General features: G+C 42.6%; 1 pseudogene; it reads left to right on the forward strand.

The window, feature by feature from the left end:
* Positions 1-11,463: 11,463 nt before the first annotated feature.
* On the forward strand, positions 11,464-24,490 carry LOC122899130 (annotated as a pseudogene).
* Positions 24,491-24,494: the final 4 nt, after the last annotated feature.

The following is a 24,494-nucleotide window of genomic DNA, read 5'->3' on the forward strand; positions in this document are numbered from 1 at the left end:
GGTCATGATCTCAGGGTCCTGGGGTCGAGTCCCGCATCGGGCTTTCTGCTCAGCAGGCAGTCTGCTTCCCTTCCTCTCTCTCTGCCTGCCTCTCTGCCTACTTGTAATCTCTCTCTGTCAAATAAAAAAATAAAATCTTAAAAATAAAATAAAATCAAACCCCTCTCAAATTCTTTATTTCTTTATTTTATTTTTTAATTAATCCTTCTTTTAAATTTAATTAATTATTTATTTTAAATTTAAATTCCATTAACTAAGATATAGTGTATTATTAGTTTCAGGGGTCGAGTTCAGTGATTCATCAGTCTTATATAATACCCAGTGCTCATTATATCACGTGACCTCCTGAATGCCCATCTCCCAGTTACCCCATTCCTCACCCACCTTCCCTCCAGCAACCCTCAGTTTGTTTCCTGTGATTAACAGTCTCTTATGGTTTGTTCCCCTCTCTGATTTCATCTTGTTCTATTTTCCCTCACTTCCCCTGTGATTCCGTTTTGTTTCTTAAACTCCATATATGAATGAGATCATATGATAATTGTCTTTCTCTGACTTACTTTGCTTAGCATAACACCCTCTAGTTCTATCCATGTCATTGCAAATGGTAAGATTTCATTTTTTTGTTGGCTGAGTAGTATTCGATTGTTTGTGTGTGTATGTGTGTGTATATCGACATATATATCTATGTGTGTATATGTATATATATGTGTGTGTATGTATACATATACACATGTATATGTATGTTATAGGAATTCTAAAAATAGAAGCAAAACAATTATTTACATGCTTAAATAATATGTTATGGCTAGATTACTACTCTTGGATTCATTCCATGATACCCTAGACTTGTATGTTATGTATGCTGTATATACAGTTTCTAAGAGAACTTTAGGGACCTTTGGAAAGATTATGATCATTTCATAGTCTGGGAGGCATAGTTTGATTATTCAAAATGATTATAAAAGTATATATTTGATTTTATTACAGCTTTGTTCTTTGATTTCTCTGGTGCCAAGAACATAGCTCAGGAATGCAGCCACCAATGATAACGCTGTTTCTATGAGAAGATAGTTTGCCCCACCTGAGAAGATAGGTGCCCTCCATTTAAAAAGATTTACTTATTTATTTGAGAAATGGGGTGGTAAGGGCAGGGGGAGAGAGAGAATCTCAAGCAGACTCCCTGCTGAGAGCAGACCCTGATGCAGGGCTCAGTCCCATAACCCTGAGGTCATGACCTGAGCTGAAATCAAGAGCAGACACTTAACTGACTAAACCACCCATGCGCCTTCCCGTTTTAAAAAAAATTTGGGCGGGTTCCTGGGTGGCTCAGTGGGTTAAGCTGCTGCCTTTGGCTCAGGTCATGATCTCAGGGTCCTAGGATCGAGTCCCACATTGGGCTTCCTGCTCAACAGGGAGCCTGCTTCTCTCTCTCTCTCTCTCTCTCTGCCTGCCTCTCCGTCTACTGTGATCTCTCTCTGTCAAATAAATAAATAAAATCTTAATAAATAAATAACTAAAATTGGGCACATTACCTATCTTTCTGGACTTTCAAGATTTCTTTTCCAAAATGTAAATAATAATTACCTAAAGGAGTGTCCCAATGATTAGATGATGAGTATAAGGTGCAGAATATAGTGCTTGGCACATGGTAGATGCTCAATAAAAATTAGTTCCTTTCTTTTTCATTCTCCGTGGTGATCCATTAAAAAATATGAATAGAGCGGGGAAAAAAGTATTTTTTTTTTTAACTTGGCTCTGGTTTGATTTGGCTCCTTTAAAAGATACAAAAAGAGTGTTCTATTTTGTTTAGTTTTGTTTTTTGATGGAAATGCCATGGTGGAATTTTCAGTGGTGGAAGGTGAAGCTCTTGTTAGGAAGATTTTAAAAAATACTGGTGGCTATGTTCTATTTCAGGTACTGTGATTAATTGACTAGGCTGTAGTCTAGGATTTAGGATTTTCTAAAGTATAAATTAATGCAATAAATTGCATAGATCTTAGGTGTATCATTCAATCAGTTTTGATAATTGTTTATCCTCTTTTGACCACCATCCTAATTAAGATCAGGAACTTCTCCATTACCCAGAAAGTGTCCCTTTCTTCTCAGTTTGCCCCACCTCCACCCTAGATAACAGATGTTCTGATTTCTATCAGCATAGATTAGATCTATTTTTTTTTTAAGATTTTATTTATTTATTTGACAGGCAGAGATCACAAGTAGGCAGAGAGGCAGGCAGAGAGAGGAGGAAGCAGGCTCCCTGCTGAGCAGAGAGCCCGACGTGGGGCTCGATCCCAGGACCCTGGGATCATGACCTGAGCCAAAGGCAGAGGCTTTAACTCACTGAGCCACCCAGGTGACCCAGATTAGATCTATTTTTGAATTTCATATGAAATTTACAAATGGAATCGAATGGTACGTACTTATTTGTGTTTTGTTCAATGTAATACTCTTGAGATTCATCAATGTTGATATGTATATCAATAGTTCTTCTTACTATTACCATTATGTTTCAAGGTAGAAAAATGCCATAATTGCTTAGCCAGTCTCCTCCGTTTGGTGTGTTTACAGGTTTCTTTGTTATGAATAAAGCTGCTTATTGAATGTTCTTGCATGAGTCTTTTGTGGACATACATTTTCTCTCTCTTGGGTATGCATAGAACTGGAATTCCTGGGTTTTAGGGTGGGAACATTCTTTACAGTAAACTGCCGAACAGTTTATCAAAGGGACTGTACCATCATATATTCCCACTAGCAGTGCAAACAAGTTCTAAGCACTCCACATCATTGCTAACACTTGTTTTTTTGTCATCCCTTTAAAATTCAGGGATTTGGTTTGAAATGGCATCCCATGATTATTGTTGTTTTTAATTTTATTTATTTATTTTGAGGAATCTCTACACCCAAATGGAGCTCAAACTCACAACCCTGAGCTCAAGAGTCACGTGTTCCACTGACTAAGCCAGCCAGCTGCCTCCCATGGTTTGTTTGTTTGTTTAATTTAGAGTCAATTAGCCAACATAGAGAACATCATTAGTTTCAGGTGTGGAGTTCAGTATTTCATCAGTTGTGTATAACACAACTGGGTGGCTCAGTCCTTAAGCATCTGCCTTTGGCTCAGGTCATGGTCCCAATGTCCTGGGATCGAGCCCCACATTGGGCTCCCTGCTCAGTGGGGAGCCTGCTTCTCCCTCTTCCTCTCCCCTATTTGTGTTCCCTCTCTCACTCTCTCTGTCAAATAAATAAATAAAATCTTAAAACACACACACACACACACACACACAATGCTCATTACATCACATTCCCTCCTTAATGCCCGTCACCCAGTTACCCCATCCCTCCTCCCACCTCACCTCCAGCAACCCTCAGTTCCTTTCCCATAGCCAAGAGTCTCTCGTGGCTTGTCTCCCTCTCTGATTTCTTTCCATTCCATTTTTCCCTCCCTTTCCCTATAATACTCTGCGTGGTTTCTTATATTCCTCATATGAGTGAAACCATATAATTGTCTTTTTCTTTTTTTTTTTTAAAGATTTATTTATTTATTTATTTGACAGAGATCACAAGTAGGCAGAGAGGCAGGCAGAGAGAGAGAGAGGGAAGCAGGCTCCCTGCTGAGCAGAGAGCCCAATGCGGGACTCGATCTCAGGACCCTGAGATCATGACCTGATCTGAAGGCAGCGGCTTAACCCACTGAGCCACCCAGGCGCCCTAATTGTCTTTTTCTTATTGACTTACTTTGCCCAGTATAATACCCTCCACTTCCATCCACATTGATGTAAATGATAAGATTTTGTCTTTTCTGATGGCTGAGTAATATTCCGTTGTGTGTATGCATGTATGTATATATACGTGTGTGTGTGTGTGTGTGTGTGTATCTCACATCTTCTTTGGGTTTTTTTTTTTTTTAAAGATTTTATTTATCTATTTGACAGACAGACAGAGGTCACAAGTAGGCAGAGAGGCAAGCAGAGAGAGAGAGTGGAGGAAGCAGGGCTCCCCCCTAGCAGAGAGCCTAACGCCGGGCTCGATCTCAGGACCCCGGGACCACGACCTGAGCCGAAAGCAGAGGCCCCAACCCACTGAGCCACCCAGGCGCCCCTTCTTTGTTTTTTGTTTTTTGTTTTTTTTTTTAAGGTTATTTATTTATTTATTTGACAGAGAGAGATCATAAGTAGGCAGAGAGGCAGGCAGAGAGAGAGAGAGAGGAGGAAGCAGGCTCCCTGCTGAGCAGAGAGCCCGATGCGGGACTCAATCTCAGGACCCTGAGATCATGACCTGAGCCGAAGGCAGCGGCTTAACCCACTGAGCCACCCAGGCGCCCCCCTTCTTTGGTTTTAATTTGTGTTTCCCTGATGAAAGATGAGGTTGCCATAGAAATTTACATGGCATTTACAGGAACACCTATGGATACCATTTCATGCGCTTACTAGTGATTGGTATGTCTTCTTTTTTGAAACGTCTATTTTGAAATCAAGTCTTCTCCATTTTTATTTTTATTTTTTAGAAGATTTTATTTATTTATTTGACAGAGAGAGACACGGCAAGAGTGGGAACACAAGCTGGGGGAGTGGGAGAGGGAGAAGCAGGGTTCTCGATCCCAGAACCCTGGAATCATGACCTGAGCTGAAAGCAGACGCTTAAGGACTGAGCCACCCAGGCACCCCTCCAATTTTATTTTTGCTTATTTTTTCCCCCCACAAATCATCAGCATTTATTTCCTGCATCCTAGGTATCACTTATCTTGCTAGAAAGGACAGAGAGAGTTGATCAGACAGTTGTGAGCACAGAACCCCTTCCGCAGAAGTAGATCTGTGGAGCTCCATGAGGGAACAGTAGAGCTGCATAGATGGTCAGCTTAGCGTACATGCCCTCCCCCCACCCAAAAAGAGTCTTCCCTCCCTCCCTGCTGAAAAAGGTTTAAAGTTTTAAAAAACAGTTAAGTGCTTTTTGTTTAAGAAAAAAGAAAAAAAAAAAAAAGGCAGGACGGTTATAGGGTCCTGACCCAGAAGGTTGGGCTTAGAGAAGCCAGGGCAGAGCTAGGATGTGGTTGCTGGTGGAGGCGCATTCTTGGGGGGAACTGCTCACCCAGGTCCCCTCTGAATCAATAACATCCTGCAGCTACAGGGTTTTGAAAGTGTTCCAGGGCGAGCTGAGGAGGTGGTGGGCAAGCAAGCAGAGCCTGAGGGTGCAGGTGGAGAGCTTTCCCAGGGTAGGGGCCACACTGGCCTCTAGGGATGTCTTTTCACTGGCCTAGCCTGCCTGGGACAGGGGCTCAGAGAAGAGGCTCCTGGGCCAGTGCCAGGGCTTCCTGACCAGGTGGGGACGGCAGGTCTCTTTTCCACCCTCCGTGGGCATGGTCAGATTCAAGACGAGGGTGTCCTATTGTTGCTCTCAGTCTGGTTGCTAGCTTCCCTGTCTAGCTTCCCTGTCTAGGGGTACCTAGCTCTGCCTGTCTTTCTGCCCCCTCAAGTGCCAGCTCATCCATGTCTTTGGTCAGCTTCCTCATACTCACAGCCTCAGAGGCTGCCTGGATGTCTGACAGCCTGTCCTGTTAGAGGAAATGAAGATGGAGTAGGAGGACTTGACCCCCATCATGAATGTGCATTGCTCTCCTGGCCTGGTTTAGTTTCTTTTTCCTACTTGCATCTCTTCAGATTTTCCACTGTTGACTCATCAGTGTGTAATTTCTGGCAGGTTCAGTGGTCCCGAAGCAACCTGACTTGGACAGGTGTTTGGTAGTAGGGGTGGGGGATAGGGTGAAGGGCTCAAGCAGGAATTTGGAAAGCTTGAGTAATTCTCCTTCCTCTGACATCAGCCCTTTCTGTGGCCTTGGGTAAACCATTCCACTTTGAGCCTTCTTCCATTTCTTTTAGAGAGATCTGGTAAATGACATTTGGTAAATGAAGCCTTTACTCTCAGCTCTGAGATGGTTCTTTTCTCCATTTAAAAAAAACTGGTTGTCTGATTTAAAGGGATTCTTTTTTTTTTTTTTTTAAAGATTTTATTTATTTATTTGACAGAGAGAAATCACAAGTAGATGGAGAGGCAGGCAGAGAGAGAGAGAGGGAAGCAGGCTCCCCGCTGAGCAGAGAGCCCAATGTGGAACTCGATCCCAGGACCCTGAGATCATGACCTGAGCCGAAGGCAGCGGCTTAACCCACTGAGCCACCCAGGTGCCCCTAGAGGGATTCTTTAGTTGACTTATGCTTCCCTGTACCTGCTTTTGTTATCCTTACACAGTCAGGAAGAGTTTGTAACTTGCATCACCTAGTGTTGGTACTGTTGTGAAGAGTGAAGGGGAAAAAGAATATGGAGGTGCAGGGGTGCAAAGGGTCAGAAGGGAGAGCAACCGCCAAGGGTTGATGGTATGCAGGATGGACAAGAAGAATCAAACTAGTGTCAGGGAGGCCAAGTGAGCCATACAAGGAGACTTCCAGCTACTCTTTTAGGATGATCAAGTCCCCAAAAGTCTCAGGGAGGTGCTGAATTTCCCACACAGTCCTGAGAACAGGGACCCAGTATTTTTTAAATGGATATATATGATATATATTCACAGTATGTGGTATACAATATAACAGATACTATATAAAAACATAACATATAACATAATAAATAAATGTATATAAAATGCTAGGAGTTCCCACATACTTAGATACTTCTGCTTCAAAGATACAATTCAGGCCCTTTTATAAGTGATTCAGAAACCTAATATGGGACTCAACTTCTACCTTGCTGTGAACTCCCCCAGTGTGGCAACAAATCCGTTCAGAGTTTCTTAGAACAGAGAAAATCCAACTGCGATGCTACAGAATGTTGGCTCCTCTGTTGTGTTCTTGGTTCCCCTCTCAGCAGTCTCTTGCTGTGGTTTCTCAGGTTACAGGTACAATTAGTGAGTTAAGGCTTTAATGTATGGGTAGATTCTTATTATTGTTATTGGCTTTAATGTGACTATGGCTTAAGTCTTATTATTTCTGGACTTTAGTCATTACTGTCATCATTAGATCTGCTGCTCAACAGTCATTTCAGGGCCAAAACCAACAAAACACCAGCAACTGGAATACTAAGGACAATATAATCAACTCTGTTATTCAGGAACTCATTAATTCAAATCCCAACTTAGAATTTATTAGAATTTCCCAATTGGATGTGCATTCAAATTTAACTTTGTTGTGTCAGAAGTAAAAGACTTTGCAACGCAAAATAAGAAATAAGAAGAAGATCGTAGGAGGATGTTCACCCAACTAAAGAAAACAGTAGGATGAGAACATTGGGAACTCATTAGAAGTTTCCATTTACTTCAACAATTAGAAGCATGCATGTATACACAAAGATAGCACACTATATTTTGCTGGCTTATTTTCCTCTCTGTCTTCCTTGTTAGACAGGGCTTGGGTTGAAGGACAGGAACAATGTTCCTGCACAGAGTGGACACTTAGCCTCTGCTAGCTAACTGGTAGATCTTTCCATGTTGCATGCAGGGCTTAGGTATTAGTCATACCTATAGGTTCTTTACCTAGATCTGTGTGTGTGTGTGTGTGTGTGTGTATGTGTGTAACCTCTGTCAGTAGGATCCACTGAACCAGAGTTACTAGTGCAAGAGGTTTGCTGGGGATAATGTCTGTAAAAGATACAAGCAAGGAAGAGAAGGATTGTGCTAGAAGGGGCTCAGGCCATGATTTAAATCTGAGGAAGTCTTGGACAAGCTAGAGGGAATCTCTGGAACAAAGATTGTTCATTAGAAGAGTCCCCCATTGGGCAAAAACAATGAGACCCTAGTATCCCCACCATGCCTTGGTCATTGTCTGGGATTGCTGAAAACAAGAGCATGTACACATACTGTAATGGGCCGTATTATATCCTCCCCAAATCATTGAAGCCCAGTATCTCAGAATGTGACTGTAATTGGAAATAGGGCCTTGAAAGAGGTGATTAAGTTAAAATAGGCAAATAGAATGGGCCGTAATCAAACCTGACTTGTGTCCTCATAAGAAGAGGAAATTTGGGTGCACCAAGAGACAGCAAGGGCCTGCACAAAGGAAGGACCATGTGAGGACCCAGCCAGAAGGCAGCTGTCTACAAGCCAAGGAGAGGGGCCTCAGGAGAAACCAGCCCTGCTGACAACTTTGATCTGGTTTCTAGCCTCTAGAACTATGAGAAAACATATTTCTGTTGTCTAAGCCCCCCAGTCTGTAGTATTTTGTTATGGAAGCCCTAGCAAACTGATAGAATTCTGTTGCTTTGCAGGTGTTTCCATGTTAGTGGAGGGTACGAAGATGGCAACCAACAATAAAGGGGAGGGCAGGGAAACTTGAGCATGCGGAGGAGGGACATGCTACTCAGACTGAAGAGGATGGTGTCAGGAAAGAATGCCCATGGGTGCCTGGGTGGCTCAATCAGTTAAGCCTCAGACTCTTGATCTCAGCTCAGATCTTGACCTCAGGGGCATGAGTTCAAGCCCTGTGCTGGGCTCCGCACTGGCTGTGGAGCCGGCTTTAAAAAGGAACGCCTGGAAGAAGTGTTGCAGAGGACTCCTAAGAGTGGAGTAGGGAGGAACTAGGAGATGAGGAGCACGGGCGGAGGGACTGACTGGCAGGCCAGCCTGGAGACAGGAAAGAACACGGCGCCCATCGTGGGCGAGTCATCTGAAATGCAGGGATGGAGAAAGCGGAAGCGCTATTGTGTGGTTCTGACAGAAGCACACCAGGGGCTACAGGAAGGAGATGTTATTCATGACAACACTGATAATATTTTGTATAGCCCTTTACAGTCTGACAAAACACCTTCTTGTGCCTTATCTGTCTGTGTCAACAGGAGGGTTGAATCATTTCATATGGCAGGCAAATGAGGGTCTAGAGGCTACATAGTTTGTCTGTGGCCTTCCAGGAAGTTACTGCTAAGGGCCTAACGCTCAGGCCCTTTCCTGCCCAACTCTGCGTGCGATGGAGTGTTAGGGCTGCGCTTCTGTGCCTCAGACCTTGCTCAGAGCCACACACGGGGCAGTGTGGGGACAGGACTGGCTTAAGTGTGGTGAGTCCTACTGGACAGGAAGGACCTGGAGGAATAGAGCCCCTTGCATAACAAGACCACAATATCCTAAACACAGCACCTCCAGGAGAAGAGTTCTGGCCTCTGTGGAAGTACGTATCTCCTTAGTCGTTCTGTCCCTAATTACTGTCCAAGGTCTCTTAGTATCAGTCAAATGGATACAGGGTAATACACCCCCACAATCAGCACTGGGGCCTTCCTGCCGCTCAGGCAGGACACCTCCTAACTCCAGGAACCTCATCCAGGGATCGGCATTGCGACCCCCTCCAGAGCTGTGCAACATTGCAGGGGGATCCCCTTTGGGTTGATGCCTCCGAGAGGTGAAAGAATTTAAAAATGCAAGCTGTCATACATAAGAGAGTCTTTCTATCAGGTTGGGACAGATAGTGCTTAAGATCTGGAGAGTGGGGGAAAGAAAGGTTGAAGCAGACCTTCTCCCTCCTCGCTGTAATCCTATAACAGATGCTGTCAGTCCCCCCATATCCCGGGGCTTTAACTGATGGTCTCTGGCCTAAAAAGAGCTGTCGGTGCCCAGAGGGCATTGCTAGAGGGCATTCTCTAGATGCCAGAGACTACATGCCCTCCCCTGCTCTAGGCTGGAGCTGCCAGGGAGTTAGTGTCCCCAGGAACAGCTCTCAAACATTGTCTAATGGAACTTAGTGGAAAAGTACCCCAGCTCCTTCCTTTTTTGTGAAGGTAAGTACACTGCTTCCCAGAATTCTCCAGTCAAATTAAGCTCTGGTTGTCTAGAGTGGTGACTTGCTTAATAGCACAACTTTTTTTTTTTTTTTTTGGTATCTGTTCCTTCCTGATCTCACATCTGCACTCCCCTACCAGTGTTTCCCGGGGTCACCTCCCAAATACACAACTCACATCTCTGATCCTTGTCTCGTGGTTTGCCTCTGGAGAAACCCAAACTACAGAAACCTTCCCTGTCTAGTAATTTGTTGTTGTTATGTGTGTGTGTGTTTTGGTTTGATTTTTTTTTTCTGCCACTTTGAACATTATGCATAGTGATGGAGAGGAGAAAAGAGAATGATACAGAAATATAATTCATTCACTCATGCATTCATACATTTTTCACTAAGTAAATACCTATTAAGTGTCTATTTCATGTCAAGCACCATGCTGGGGGGCAGTCAAGAAATCTCATTTCCTAGGACTCTCAGAAACCATCCATCATTCAAATCCCAGCTCACACAGCCCAGCCAGCACTGCTTGGGAGGGGACTGTGTTATGAGAGGAGACAGCGTGTCAAAGAGGTAGAGCCTCAAAAGGGGAGGAGAAGACAGAAGTTCTGGGAATGTGGGGGAGGGGAACAACAAGAGTAAATAAAGGCCAGCGGTGGGATGGGGATTCACCCGTGAAGGGCAAAGGCTCTGGGTGGGTACATGCGTCACCTTGTGAACACCTGATTCCTGGGGACATCTACTGTCAGGGTTGAAAAGGGCGTCAGATATCATGAGTAGATCTCCTTCACTTTTCTCCGTAGGAAACCTAGAACCAAAGAAAAGACAAAATAATTTCCTCAAATCATTATGCTGTGAGTGTTCTTTCTCTTGAGGGAAATAAGTCTAGATCAGTGTTTCTTAAAGTTTTATTCATTATTGCCCAAGACCCTTTTAAGAATTTTTTCTTAATTACTTCTCCCTGGTGAAAGCTTAATACCACAGACACAGTGTGCATCAGTTGTGTACTGTGGGTCTGTGTGCTGTAGACATGAAAAGAGTAAGATGTTCTTTTCAATCCCCAAGAACCAATATTTGCTTCCCTGGGGGCGATATTGTTCTTGTTGAGAATGCATGGGATGGAGAGGCCAGATGGGGACAGGTTACTGAGGACTTGAAGTTCCTGGATTTGGTGCAGTGAGCAATAGGGACTCATAAGAGCTTCTTGAGCAGAGGGATGCAGTGAGGAAAGAGGCGGAGAGCCTATCCCACATAAGAGTGTCCATAAAGCACTCTGTCCTAACTGCTCTCCCCACACTGACAATGTCATTATGAAAAAGGCCAACCTGGCTCTCCTATATCCTTATGTACAGTTTCAGTATGTGTTCAAACAACTATTATTATAGTTGTAATGTGCCATAACCAGCTTTATTATTTTTGTTTAAATTAAACAAGCATTTATATAGAGCTTATTATGTTCTAGGTATTATGCTAAGCACCATATAAATATGAGTTCTTTAATCTTATGAGAGAGGTGTAATTATTATACCCATTTTACAGATAGGAAAACTGAGGCACAAAAAGTATCTTGCCTGAAGGCACATGGCTTGTAATGGTAGAGCTGAGATTCCAACCCAAGCCATCTGGCTCCAGAGTCAGTATTCTGAACCACCGCACTATGATTTGTTAATGTAGAACCTCTTTGGGCAAGGTGTAACCATAATTCAGTCTACACCCAGTGTAGGGTACCAATATGGACTCATGGACCTCTTGCAATAACTCTAATAGAGCCAAGGACTGCAAGTTGGAAATTGGTGAGCTAGAAGATTTTTAATGTCTGTTTGACTCTTAAGTTCATAATTTTGGTAGAATTTTTAAAAGGGGGTGGGAGTTAAGTCCTCTCAACTTTAGCTCGTGTAACTGGAACAAACCAGCCAACCTCAGACTCCCTTCTCAGTAACGAGCGGAAGAGGCATCCTCCTCTGTGCCATCTACAGAAGAAATGTAACACAGGGGCTGTAACAAAGTCATGTATATGAGTCTCTGGTGAAGGACATATGTGCCCTTGGACTTGAAACTGGAGAAGCAATGAAACCAAAATCATATGCTCATGTTTTACTATTTGACCACACTTGAACTTTCTTCTCTCCACGCTTTTGATTGTTACCAATGAATGAGATAAATTTTTTAAATATTTATTTTAGTTCACAGAGGACTCATTTACCTGCTATAATTTATAATTTTTCCCATTAATTTAAAAAATCTGTTTTTTTGTTTTTTTTTTTTAATTTAAACCAAAACCTGTTTTCTCCATGTGATCTTATCCTACTTCTCTAGAAGGGAGTCCAAGATGATGAACCACGAACTAACTCCAGAAGAAATTCCTCTCCAAACCTATCTTCCTGTTGCTTTCCTGTCCATATATTTATTGAACATCTGCTATATGCCAGGCATTCTGGTAGGTGCTGGAAATATCGGGGTCAGCAAGTCATAACTCTTATCCTTATGGAACTCACAGATGAGTAGGGTGGAGACAGATATATACAGAAATCATGACAATGTGGGGATATATTAATATACATACCATATGCTCCATGATCTTATCAGCCTGCAGACTTTTGTACATGTTGTTCCAAGACTGGGGATGTACATCCTTGGCATTTTGGCAGGCTGATTCTTGTGGGATAGAGCGTAGAGCACCTGGTAGGGGGATATCAGAGAAAGCTTCCTGGAGGAGGAATGTGTAGGCTGAAACTTAAAGGATTAGAGAGCTTGGATGTCAATGCTGATCTCACTGGCTGAATGGGGTGCCCCCGGCTTCATGCTATCTAGCCTTCTGTCCAAACTGTTATCCTAGCAAAAAGTAAATATTTGTGAATCATGTACAAATAGCACATCTCATTATCTTGTAATCGTCTATAAACTAGCTACCTTGTCCACAAGACTGGAACTCTCTGAGGGAAAGGAGCATGTACAGTTGGCTTATCTCTTCATCTTTATCAGTAAGGAGAGTGTCTTGCCATAATAAACTCTCACTGTGATCGCAGATTCAAGGACAGTTGGAGGCGTGCGTGGGTGGAGGCATGGGTGGATGGATGGGGAGTGGCTGGGTAGATGGAAGCACAGGAGAAAGTAAGTAACAGTGTCAGATGAAAGTAAGGGGAACAGGTTGGATAACAGGATCAGTGGCACCTTCATGGAGGTGATGACTTTGAGTTGAACCCCAAGGAATGATCTAGTGAAGTGCTTTTCAAATTGCAGTGCATTCAGGAATCACCTGGGGATCTTGTTATGGGCCTCCGAGGTGTGGGCTGGAAAGGAAGATGAAGGCAGAGAGGCTGGAAGACACCTAGGACTGTCTGTGAAGGTGTGGGAAACCCAGGCTTTCATGGAGACTCAAGGATGCTTAAAGCAATGGACATGGCACCCGAAGCTGAGATGAGTGAAAGGCAGGCAGAGATGAGAACTAATATTTCTTGAATAATCTATGTCCATGCCTGCATCTGCCCATCACACTCAATTATTTCCACTCAACAGTCCTGAGGAGGTGCAGAAAATGGAAATCCTTCCTCCTGTCCCTCTCTCCTTCCTTTCTTCCTTTCCACTTTTTTTTTTCTTTTTAAGTTGGTTTGTTCACTATGGTAGCATTCTTTTAATGCAGCATAGGTTGCAGGTTCGATCCCTGATGAAAGCACGCAGAAAAACATGGTTTTGGGCATCTCGGTTTATGCCATTGATCATAGAGAAAGAGAAGCATAAATCATGAGTACTCGAAAATGAATAAAATATATTGAACTGAAGAAGGAGGAGGAGGAGGAGAAGAAAGAGGAGGAGGAGAAGGAGAAGAAGAAGAAGTAGTAGAAGGAGAAGAAAAAGGAGGAGGAGGAGGAGGAGAACAAGAAGAAGAAGAAGGAGGAGGAGGAGGAGATTCAGAAAACTAAAGTGACTTGTCCCAGGCCTCACAACTCTGTGGCAGTTGGGACTCCAGCAAGGGATAAGCAGATGTGAAGACCCAAATATGTTGACGGAGGTTCAAAGAAAAGCTTTCATCCCAGTGAAGAATTCAAGTATCAGTGAGAAATTTGGAGTCCTCTTGCACTTACAGAGTCTGAGTCAGTAAATCAGGATTCTGGAAGGCTAGAATCTGAGAGTGAGCCGGAGCAGGGTCCCAAGGCTCCCCAGGATCCCTGCTGATTCAGGGAGGAGCCCAATCCCATAAAGCGAGGGCTGAAGATAAAGGAGCCCCTTCTGTCCAGGTGCCCAGAGGACTCCATGGTGATACCCACAGGGGAAGAAGCCCATGACGAAGAGTAAGGAGAGCTGGTGAGACAGGAAGAAGGAGTAGAGGAACATTTAGAAAAAAATTAGAATAGAATTTATTTAGAATATTTTAGAAGTGAAGACAGGGCCTTACTTCAATTTTAACAGATTTTCTGTCTCTTGACGTAATAAAATCTTGACATACATAGATTCTTTTTACACGACTCAATACAAAGGCTCTCCCCAACTCCATCCATTCATTTAATGTTAGAGACTACCTGTTTCATCTCCTAGGACTATAACTTTCAACCAAGAAATGTCTAAAATAAAAATTTTTCTGTTCTAGGAATGGAATTGATTTATTGAATTTGTCATTAGCAGTATTATTCCAGTCCATTACCTTATGACTCATTTAGTCCCTTTATCAGAAAAACTAGGGACCTACTTAACACTCTCGGTTTTATTCAGAGCTCTGTACAAATTAGAGATCAGTGGGAGCTCTTTAAGAAAGCATAAAAATAAACCGTATTCTGCCAAAAGTCAAAATGGCAGTGTTGAGAGTGTGACCCATGGGCAGGAGCTCCCCAGGTAGGCTAGAGAACATGACAAGTCAGTGGATGGAGAGAGAGAAGGACCTGGAAGACCCACGATGAAGAGATCACAGGGATTGTGATGGGCATGGGCCCACATGAGCAGAAGCTACCACATAGGCCCGAGGGTTGTAGATGCTGACAGCAAGAAGCGTGGTGGGCAGCATGGTCTGATGATACAAGACCCACCCCTGGGACTTGTAAGGTCCCGAAGGTGTCTCCTAAGAGAAGAGATTTTCACTAAGAAGTTTTTTTTTTTTTTAAAGATTTTATTTATTTATTTGACAGAGAGAGATCACAAGTAGGCAGAGAGGCAGGCAGAGAGAGAGGAAGGGAAGCAGGCTCCCCGCCAAGCAGAGAGCCCGATATGGGGCTCGATCCCAGGACCCTGAGATCATGACCTGAGCTGAAGGCAGTGGCTTAACCCACTGAGCCACCCCGGCGCCCCCACTAAGAATTTTACAGTGCAGACCTGGTGACCCACCATTAGGATAGATATATTTGTTTTGTTTAAGCTTATGTCAATCAGGCATTGTTCTGGGTACTTTTACAAATATGAAGCCATTTCATTCTTGGAGGGAAGTATTGTTACTATCCCCATTTTACAGGCAAGGACATGTAGATGTACAGAGAGCTTAGGTCCCTGCCTGAACCTTAAGAAACATATAGGCCGGTTGAGACACGAAGGTCCAGAGAGTTGAAAATGTCTGTGCAAAGCCCAAGAGAAGGAGGAAGGGGTTAGAAGGGCTGTCTCCAGAATCTCAGCCCAGTCCTTTTTAAGCAGAACATCGTGCCCCTTGCTCAAGTGCAAGATTTGAGAAACGAAAGGGTCATTTTTTGATGTCTTCTCTGGTCCTTTGTGCCTCCACTAAACTTGGCCCGAACCATTGGTGCACGTACCCTACTGTCCTGAGAAGACTTGTTCTTGTCTTCCCTGCTAGACCACCAGCTGTCACTGGGCAGTGACCGTGTCTTCCTCTTTCCTCCAAGGGCAGCGGCCATTCATTGCATCTATCACATACTAAGTGTTCTATAATGTCTATTGAGTAAATGAATGGATTACATGCTCAAAAACCCACCCTCATTCTTTCCTGATGGCTGGTGCTGTGAATTTATCTTTCCCATGCTCTGGAAGCCTGGTCTGGAGGCATCACCTGTGCTAACGGTAGGCTGGCCATCTCATCAAAGTTTCATGACTGCAGGCTGTGTGGCGCTTGTTCTGGGCCTGGCACTGTGCCTGGGAGCTATCTGGCTCAGTGGTCTTCTGCAGAGCTACCTTGATCTTCTATTTCTCCGGTTCTTTTAATTCTTGGGTCTTGTTTTCTTCACAGAAGCACCAGAAGTTTCAGATTCTTCTTTGTCACTGCTTTTCGGATGGAATGCAATGTCTTGCATCATTACGCTGCATATATGGTGTAAGGAGTTAAGACAGAAATGTATTTTGAGTAAATTAGCAATTTATCAAGCATTTGTTGATAACACTATATGATGATGCTATATGCTTTGCATCCATGATCTCATTTAATCTTCAAAAGCCTTCTGTGAGCTCAGCAGAGAGCTGGCTTCTCCCTCTCCCTCTGCTGCTCCCCCTGCTTGTGTTCTCTCTCTCTGTCAAATAAAAAAATAAAATCTTAAAAAAAAAATTCTGTGAAAGAGGTGTTGTCATCCCCATTTTAGAGAGGCTAAAAATGGAGGCTCACAGGGGCTAAATGACACAGCCAGTAACTCTTTCCCAGGGATGTCATGAGAATTATAAGAAATGACAGAACACATTTTGCACTTAGTCTAATAATGTCCACATATGGCACTTCTCTCGAACCTTTGTATTTTAGGGAGCAACACCCGCAAACTTAAGACAAGAAAAAAAAAAAAAAGCAAAGAAAGAAATAAGAGAAGGGAGAAAAAGAGAAAAGATTTCCCATGGTGTAAATCAAGGCAGGACCCAGCGAGCATGCTCCTGATAGGAATAGCGAGGGCCCCGAGATCTTCCTGAACAAATAGGGCTCTGCCTGTAGGAAATGTGATCTGATTTTTCCTCTTCCTCTGCCATGGAAAAATTCCACTCCCACCACGAGCAACTTCTTTGGCCAAGAGCCAAGAGGCAATCAGGCGGCCTTTTTTTTTTTTTTTTACTCTCCTCCTTCCCTTAGAACACAGAGTTCTGATGGACAATACCAAAGCTTGGGCTTCCACAGCCCTCCATGCTGTACTCAGCAGGCTGGTCAATTTAAGGAAAGATTTCTGTAGTCTGGCCAGAGGGTGTTGGCCTCTGGGTCTCCGTTCTTTCTCCAGGTATATTGCTGTAACAAGCAGACCAGGGGAGCCTTTCAGAGGAGCCAAAAGATTCTCACTTGTTAGAATGGTTTTGAGACTAAAAGCATCAGTGGAAGACTTTTATCTTTAAAGTGTGTGTGTGTATGTGTGTGTGTGTGTGTGTACTTTTAAAGTCAGGGATTTCACTCTGAAGTACAAATGTAATGCTAGTTTGGGGCAACAAACTAGATAATACCATTATGCAACACAGTCAACAACTGTCCTCTTCCCCCAACAAACGTGAACTTTTGGATTTGTATCTTTTCGCAACCTTATCTATGTGTGTGGGTTTAAATAGATCTTTGTACGCATACGCCAGATACATGTACACACGTATATGTATTTTCACATATTTAGAGATTTTTGTTGTATTCTTTTGAGATGAAACTATATAAACTCATAAAATAACTTGCTGTTTTTCACCTACATTTCACTGACATTTCTCCATGTAAATACATCTAGTTTTAACTTATTATTTGTATGCATAATATCCATAGTTTAGGACATACTATATTTTATTTCCATATTCCCCCTGTAATACATATCCAAGTGGCTTCCGGAATTTTTGTCTTTTGCCCCTTCAAATAATATTGCATACAAGTGTCATGTATCGATTTTCTCATTTATTCATACTTTTTGTTCAGTAGATTAGTTCTACAAGTTGAATTTCTGGGTTCACCTGAGGGTTTTAGATATTGCCAAAGAGAAAGATTCAGTGCCTAGCAAAACACATAGCCCTTTGGTGATAGCTTTTTCCTCTTTGTTGGACGAGAGGCCTGGAAAAATAATGTCCTTTTCTCTTCCTTCCCCACACCATTATTCTCCTGCAGTAAAACAGGATAATATATCCTTTGTAATACAGCAAGGAATAAGAATTACCAGTTTGCTGGGTTATTAGAGGATACAAGAGAGGCCCAAATTAAACAACCACATATTCCTCCAATGAGTCTCTTATTTCATTTTCCCCCCTCTTCATGAAAAGGCAAGTAATAGGGAAGAGGGTGCACAGAAAGAAGGATCGTGCGTTGCAGGGCTTTACCAGGCGAATAATTAAATGTTGGCACTTCTAAAACCATTGGCTTACAGGGTCTGAATATATCTTCCTTCTCTTTGTAGAATAGAGAAAAGAGGGAGCAAGGCGAATGAGATGAATCACAATGTAAGTCTTCTTTCATTATTAATTTTCAGTATTGTCATACTAGAGACTCATCAGAGTTCAAGGTTGGAAGGGGCCTTAGAACATCTGGCCTGTTTGCCCCATTGTCCCATTGTGTCAGGCCTCATGCTCCTCCGAATTTCTGCATTCCTCCTTAACATACTTGTATCTGGATAATTCTTTATTCCCTTCATGCCTTCAAAAGAACATTTAAAGTAAAATTCCCAAGCTAGACTCTGGGGACAAAGAGGAAAGACACAGGTCCTGGCCTCAAAGAGGTTACAAATAAGGGGAAGAAAATCAGTAGACTTAAAATTACAAGGGAGGGGTGCCTCAGTGGCTCAGTTGGTCAAGCATCCGAGTCTTGATTTTGGCTCTGGTCATAATCTCAAGATTGTGAGTTGGAGACCTGTATCAGTCTCCACACTGGCCAAGACGCCCGTTTAAGATTCTCTCTCTTAGGGCACCTGGGTGGCTCAGTGGGTTAAGCCTCTGCCTTTGGCTCAGCTCATGATCTAAGGGTCCTGGGATCAACCCCCATATCGGGCTCTCTGTTCAGCAGGAAGCCTGCTTTCCCCCCTCTCTCTGCCTGCCTCTCTGCCTACTTGTGATCTCTGTCTGTCAAATAAATAAATAAAATCTTAAAAAAAAAAAAAGGATTCTCTCTCTTGGGGGTGCCTGGGGTGGCTCAGTTAAGCCTTTGTCTTTGGCTCAGGTCTAAGACTGAGCCCTGCATCAGGCTCCCTGCTCAAGGGGGGGGGGGTGGAGTCTGCTTCTCTGTCTGCCCTTTACCCCACTTATATTCTCTCTCTCTTTTTTCTTTTTTTTTTTTTTAAAGACTTTATTTATTTATTTATTTGACAGACAGAGATCACAAGTAGGCAGAGAGGCAGGCAGAGAGAGAGAGAAGAGGAAGCAGGCTCCCGGCTGAGCAGAGAGCCCAACGTGGGACTCGATCCCAGGACCCTGAGATCATGACCTGAGCCGAAGGCAGCGGCTTAACCCACTGAGCCACCCAGGCGCCCCATATTCTCTCTCTCTTGATCTCGCTGTCTCTCAAATAGATAAGTAAAATCTTTTTGTTTTAAGATCCTCACTTTCTTCTTCTGCTTCTTTCCTCCCCTTCTCTTTCTCCCTTTCTAAAAAAAAAAATAATAAAATAATGTCAAATAAAATTACAAGAAAATGACCAAGATGTATGCAAGTATTAAGGCAACACGAAACACAGAGAACACCCAACATAGCCACAGCTGGGAGTACAGGCAGTAAGAACAGGCTGGTAAGATTAAGCTGTGACTTTAAGATTGACTAGAATTTTGCCACCATTGACTGTATAGTACATGAAGCATATACAAAGGCATGGAGATTGGTGAGAACATGAAAGATTAAAGTCGTGATTGTGATTGATTTAGAGTAGCAGAAATAGGGTGCCTGGGTGGCTCAGTCAGTTAAGTGACTGCCTTTGGCTCAGGTCATGATCCTGGAGTCCTAGGATCGTGTCCCATGTTGGACTCCCAGCTCCGTGATGAATCTGCTTCTCTCTTTGACCTTCTCCCCTCTCGTGCTCTTTCTCACTCTCTATCTCAAATAAATAAATAAAATCTTTAAAAAAAAAAAAAGAGTAGCAGAAATATATTTTGCTTGCATGGAGTAATAGAATATGAAGTTGGATAGGTAGGTAGGGTTTAATCTTGAAAGACTGCTATGTTCCTTGCAAAGAAGTGGAGGTTTTATTCTAATGGAAATGAGGAGAATTTTAAGTGTAAAGCGATAAGACTGGATACATATTTCATAAAGATCCTTCTAAATCAGTGCAGAAAACAAGGTCAGAGGTGAAGAGACTGGAAGCAAGGAGATCAGTTGGGAAACTGGCAAGCTGGTAAGAAATGGCAAGAAATGGGGGAGGATCTGCATTCAGCAGTGACACTGGACATGGGGAGCCGGACAGTAGAGAGAATAGACTGGTCCTATGACTCTTCAGAAATGGAGGGAAAGGAAGTGGTACAAATTTGGAAGGCATTAAGGTTTCTGGCTTAGGCAACTAGGTAGATGTTGCTTCCCCCCAATTTAGATAAGGAATACTATCCCAGAAGCTTCTTTAAGTGGAAAGGTGATGAGCTCATCTGTGGACATATTGAGTTTGAAGTTCCTAGGATATATCCTAGTAGAGGTGTGCATAACGATTGGATACGTGAGTCTAGAGTTCAGAAAAGAAGTTCGGGTTAGAAATATGAACCTTGGCATCATCTACATGGGAGCGGTTGCTGACACCCAAATCATAGCTGAGATCATTCAATGAAATAATAGAGAGTGATCTGAAAAGCAGAGCAGAGATAAAGCTGTAGGAAAATAGTAATACCCCTATTTAAGAATTAGGTGCCATTTGCTGTAACAGGACAAAACTGGAGATATTATACTAAGTGAAATAAGCTGGACAGAGAAAGATGAGTAATGTATGGTATCACTTAAACGTGGAATCTTAGGAAAAAAAAGGCAGATTTCATAGAAACAAAGAATAGAATGGTGGTTGCCAGAGGCTAGGGGAGAGCGAAATAGGATGATATGAGTCAAATGGTACAAATTTTCAATTATAAGAAGAATAAGTGGGGCTCCTTTGGGGCTCAGTCATTAGGTATCTGCCTTCAGCTCAGGTCATGATCTCAGGGTCCTGGGATCTAGCCCTGTGTCAGGCTCCCTGCTCCACAGAGAGCCTACTTCTCCCTCTACCACTCCCCCTGCTTGCCTGGGTAGTTCTGAAATTTTCTATTTATATGGCGACTATTTATTGATCACTTATTATATGCCAGGCGTTATGCTGTCATTTTATTTAATCCAAACTGCAGCTATGCAAGATTACCATTTTACCTTCTAGAAAACTGGGGGTGAGAAGTTAGTTTATGCAGACTATAAGTAAGTTGCAGAGATGTGACTCAAATTACAGACTTTTTTTTTTTTTTTTTTAGTATTTTATTTATTTATTTGAAAGAGAGAAAACACAAGCAAGGGGAGGGGCAGAGGAAAAGCGAGAAGCAGACAACATGCTGAGTAGGGAGCCAGACTTGGGGCTTGATCCCAGAATCCTAGGATCATGACCTGAGCTGAAAGTAGATGCTTAATGGACTGAGCCACCCAGGTACCCCTCAAGTTGCAGTCTTACGGTTATGATTTTATTTCATGTTCACCATGGTTTTGGTAAACCTTTTCAAGGTTGACTACCATCATTCCAGAGTCTCCTTCTTTATTCCCTTCTCATCCATTGGGACATCTGCCTTTGTGTCAAACCAGGTTTGGTTTTGACTGTGTCCCCATTTTTTTTTTTTTAAGATTTTATTTATTTATTTGACAGACAGAGATCACAAGTAGGCAGAGAGGCAGGCAGAGAGAGGAGGAAGCAGGCTCCCTGCTGAGCAGATTGCCCGACAAGGGGCTCAATTTCAGGACCCTGGGATCATGACTTGAGCTGAAGGCAGAGGCTTTAACCCACTGAGCCACCCAGGCACCCCTGTGTCCCTATTTTTGTTCATTCTTGTGGACACCATCTTTATGACCAGACCTCATTCCTTATATCTGAATCTGCATTTGCACTCATTCCCCCAAGGTCTGGTCCTTCTCACTGGATAGATCTAGGTCCAGCTCACTGCTCTGAATAAAGTAGATTATTTTTAAAAATAATAATAACTGGATTTTATATTGTGTCTACTTTAGGCACTAAACCTCTATTATTTCTAATTTGGACAACTCTAGGTAGAGTATAGTGAGACAACAATCTTCCAAGTTGGGTATGTTGTACCCTACAAATCAGCAAGACTTGCAAGGGGGACATAGGTATGTGTAGTTGAAAAAAAAATCAATTTTCAGGGATGCCTGGGTGGCTCAGTTGGTTAAGCAGCTGCCTTCGGCTCAGGTCATGATCCCAGTGTCCTGGGATTGAGTCCCACATCGGGCTCTTTGCTCAGCAGGGAGCCTGCTTCTCCCTCTGCCTCTGCCTGCCTGTGCTCGCCTTCTCACTCTCCCTCTCTCTGACAAATAAATAAATAAAATCTTTTTTTAAAAAAATCAATTTTCAGATCCTGAGCTTCCACATGTTGGTGCCAAATTAATCTGCCTAACAAGTGACCTGGAGAAGGTGCATGTCCTCTTTTCCCACACCGTTTTTCTCAATCAGTCCTCTTCCCAATTCAAGAAAATAAAGGTGTACGTCCAACTCACCTCAAATTTTTTGGTGCATTACTCTCAGGATATTTGTAAAAATATCAGAACAAAGAGGCAATTCAAAATATTGGTGAAGGTATTGGTAACTGAATGATTCTAATAACTGGATATTGATTCCTTTTTCCAGTCAGATGACTTTGGTGTTTTGTTTTTAACAAAACTGAAGGAAAACCTAATCAAGTTGATAGTTGATAGATCATTAAAATTATTTCTTATGACATGTAACTGTGTTTCTTGACATACCACTCAGAAGTAGTTCTAAGAACTGAGGGACATTTTTCTGACAAAATGTCCTTTCCTTTCTACTTAATTATATAAACAGGTTTCTCTGTTCTTACTTCTCTAAAAATGAAAAATAGGAATAGAATTGAAATCCAATCTTCTCCATTCTAATAATGGTTGATATTGATCCATGGATTCATGAACCAATTGAAAAAGCAAAAAAACACAACAAAACCCAAAACAAAGCAAAACAAAACAAAAAACAAAGCACAACCAGCTCACTGAAAAATGGATTTCCAACAAAATTTGCTTTTGATATGTAATAATTATTTATCCAAATTTCAATAGATGTATTTTTAAAAGAGGTATGTGCAAGGATGATCAACAAATGATCACCTTCACGCATAAAACAAATCACAGTAGAAAATAATTTTGAGGAAGAGGTGAAAGAGAAATGGGAAAATTTCCATCCTGCTCACGTGTTTTTTAAAATAGGTAATGCAGGGGCTCCTGGGTGGCTCAGTGGGTTAGAGCCTCTGCCTTCGGCTTGGGTCATGATCCCAGGGTCCTAGGATCGGGCCCTGCATCAGGCTCTGCTCAGCAGGGAATCTGCTTCCCCTCCTCTCTCTCTGCCTGCCTGCCTCTCTGCCTACTTGTGATCTCTGTCAAATAAATAAGTAAAATCTTCTAAAAAAGTAAAATAAAATAGGTAATGCAGATATACACTCAGTTTTAATTTTAATTTCCACTGGATACATCTTGAAATGTAGTTTTAAGTTTAATTTCCACTGGATACATCTTAAAAAGTGATGCAGCTCTTTTTTTTTTTTTTTTTCCAGTCCCAGATTGAATGCAAATTTAAGTGATAAGATGTTAGTCTGGTCTCAAAATGGAGGTAAAACCTCTACCTGCTGGCCCCCAGCCAGACTCCAGCTACCACCAGGGCAGAAGGAACCAGAGCAGTTGTGAAAATTCTCTGTAGGTGTTTATGAGGTTTGAAATTACAGATGATAGCTTGAGAGAACTTTTAGAGAGATGAGGCACACACATACATTGTGTTATGAGACCTCCAATCAAAATGTCCCACGGGCTCTGGTTTTGTGAGTCCTTTTGACGTCTGTTCAAGAGGTGAATGCTTCAGGACATCTAGACCAGGTTGTTGGGCATGTAGTGGAACCCAAGAGATTGTTTCTACAGAGGATTCCCTGAAGGCTGCTGCCCATCTAACAGTGACAAAAAAAATTGTGTTGGTGGTGTAAAAGAAGGTACAGAAGACTATAATTTGAGAAACTACTTTGAAAAGTTTAGTAAGATCAAAACCACAGAAGTTATGGAAGACAAGCATAGTAGAAGGAAAAGAGGATTTGCTTTTACAATTTTTGATCACATAGTTGATAAAATTATTGTTCAGGGATATTCCACTATTCATGGGCCTAATGAAGTGAAGACTCACATGCCCTCCATGAAGACTCAAGCAGTTCCAATGACTTTTCTTGTCACCGAAATAGTCTCTTTTGAAATGTGTAGTCTGCTGGATCACAGGAGGTCTTGGGGGAGATCTGGCAATTTTAGGTGTTGTGGGGAACTTCTGCCATGGTGGAGGGTGCTTTGCGCAGGGTAGTAACTTCCGTGGAAGAGGGGGATATAGTGCTGGAGGTGACAGCAGCAGAGATAATTATGGACGACATAAAGGTGGGTATAGTGGATTTGGAGGTGAGGGTGGCAATGACAGCAGATGGGGTCCTGGTGATAGTAGCTGAGGGGGTGATGAGCTAGGATATGCAAACCAAGGTAAAGGATATGCTGGCAGTGGTGGAGGATATAATAGTTATGATGAAGGAGAAAATTTTGGCCGTGATAACTATGCTGGTGGTGGGAACTATAATGGTTTTGGAAATTCTAGTAGACAACAGCAATTGAAGTATGGTCCAACGAAAGGGGGGGCAGTTGGTGAGGAAGCTCAAGCAGTCCTTAGAGGTTATGGATACGGTGGTAGGAGTGGTGGCTATGATGGTGGAAGGTTCTAAAAGT

Source organism: Neovison vison, chromosome 2 (genome assembly GCF_020171115.1).
Source record: "Neovison vison isolate M4711 chromosome 2, ASM_NN_V1, whole genome shotgun sequence".
Taxonomy (NCBI): Eukaryota; Metazoa; Chordata; class Mammalia; order Carnivora; family Mustelidae; genus Neogale; species Neogale vison.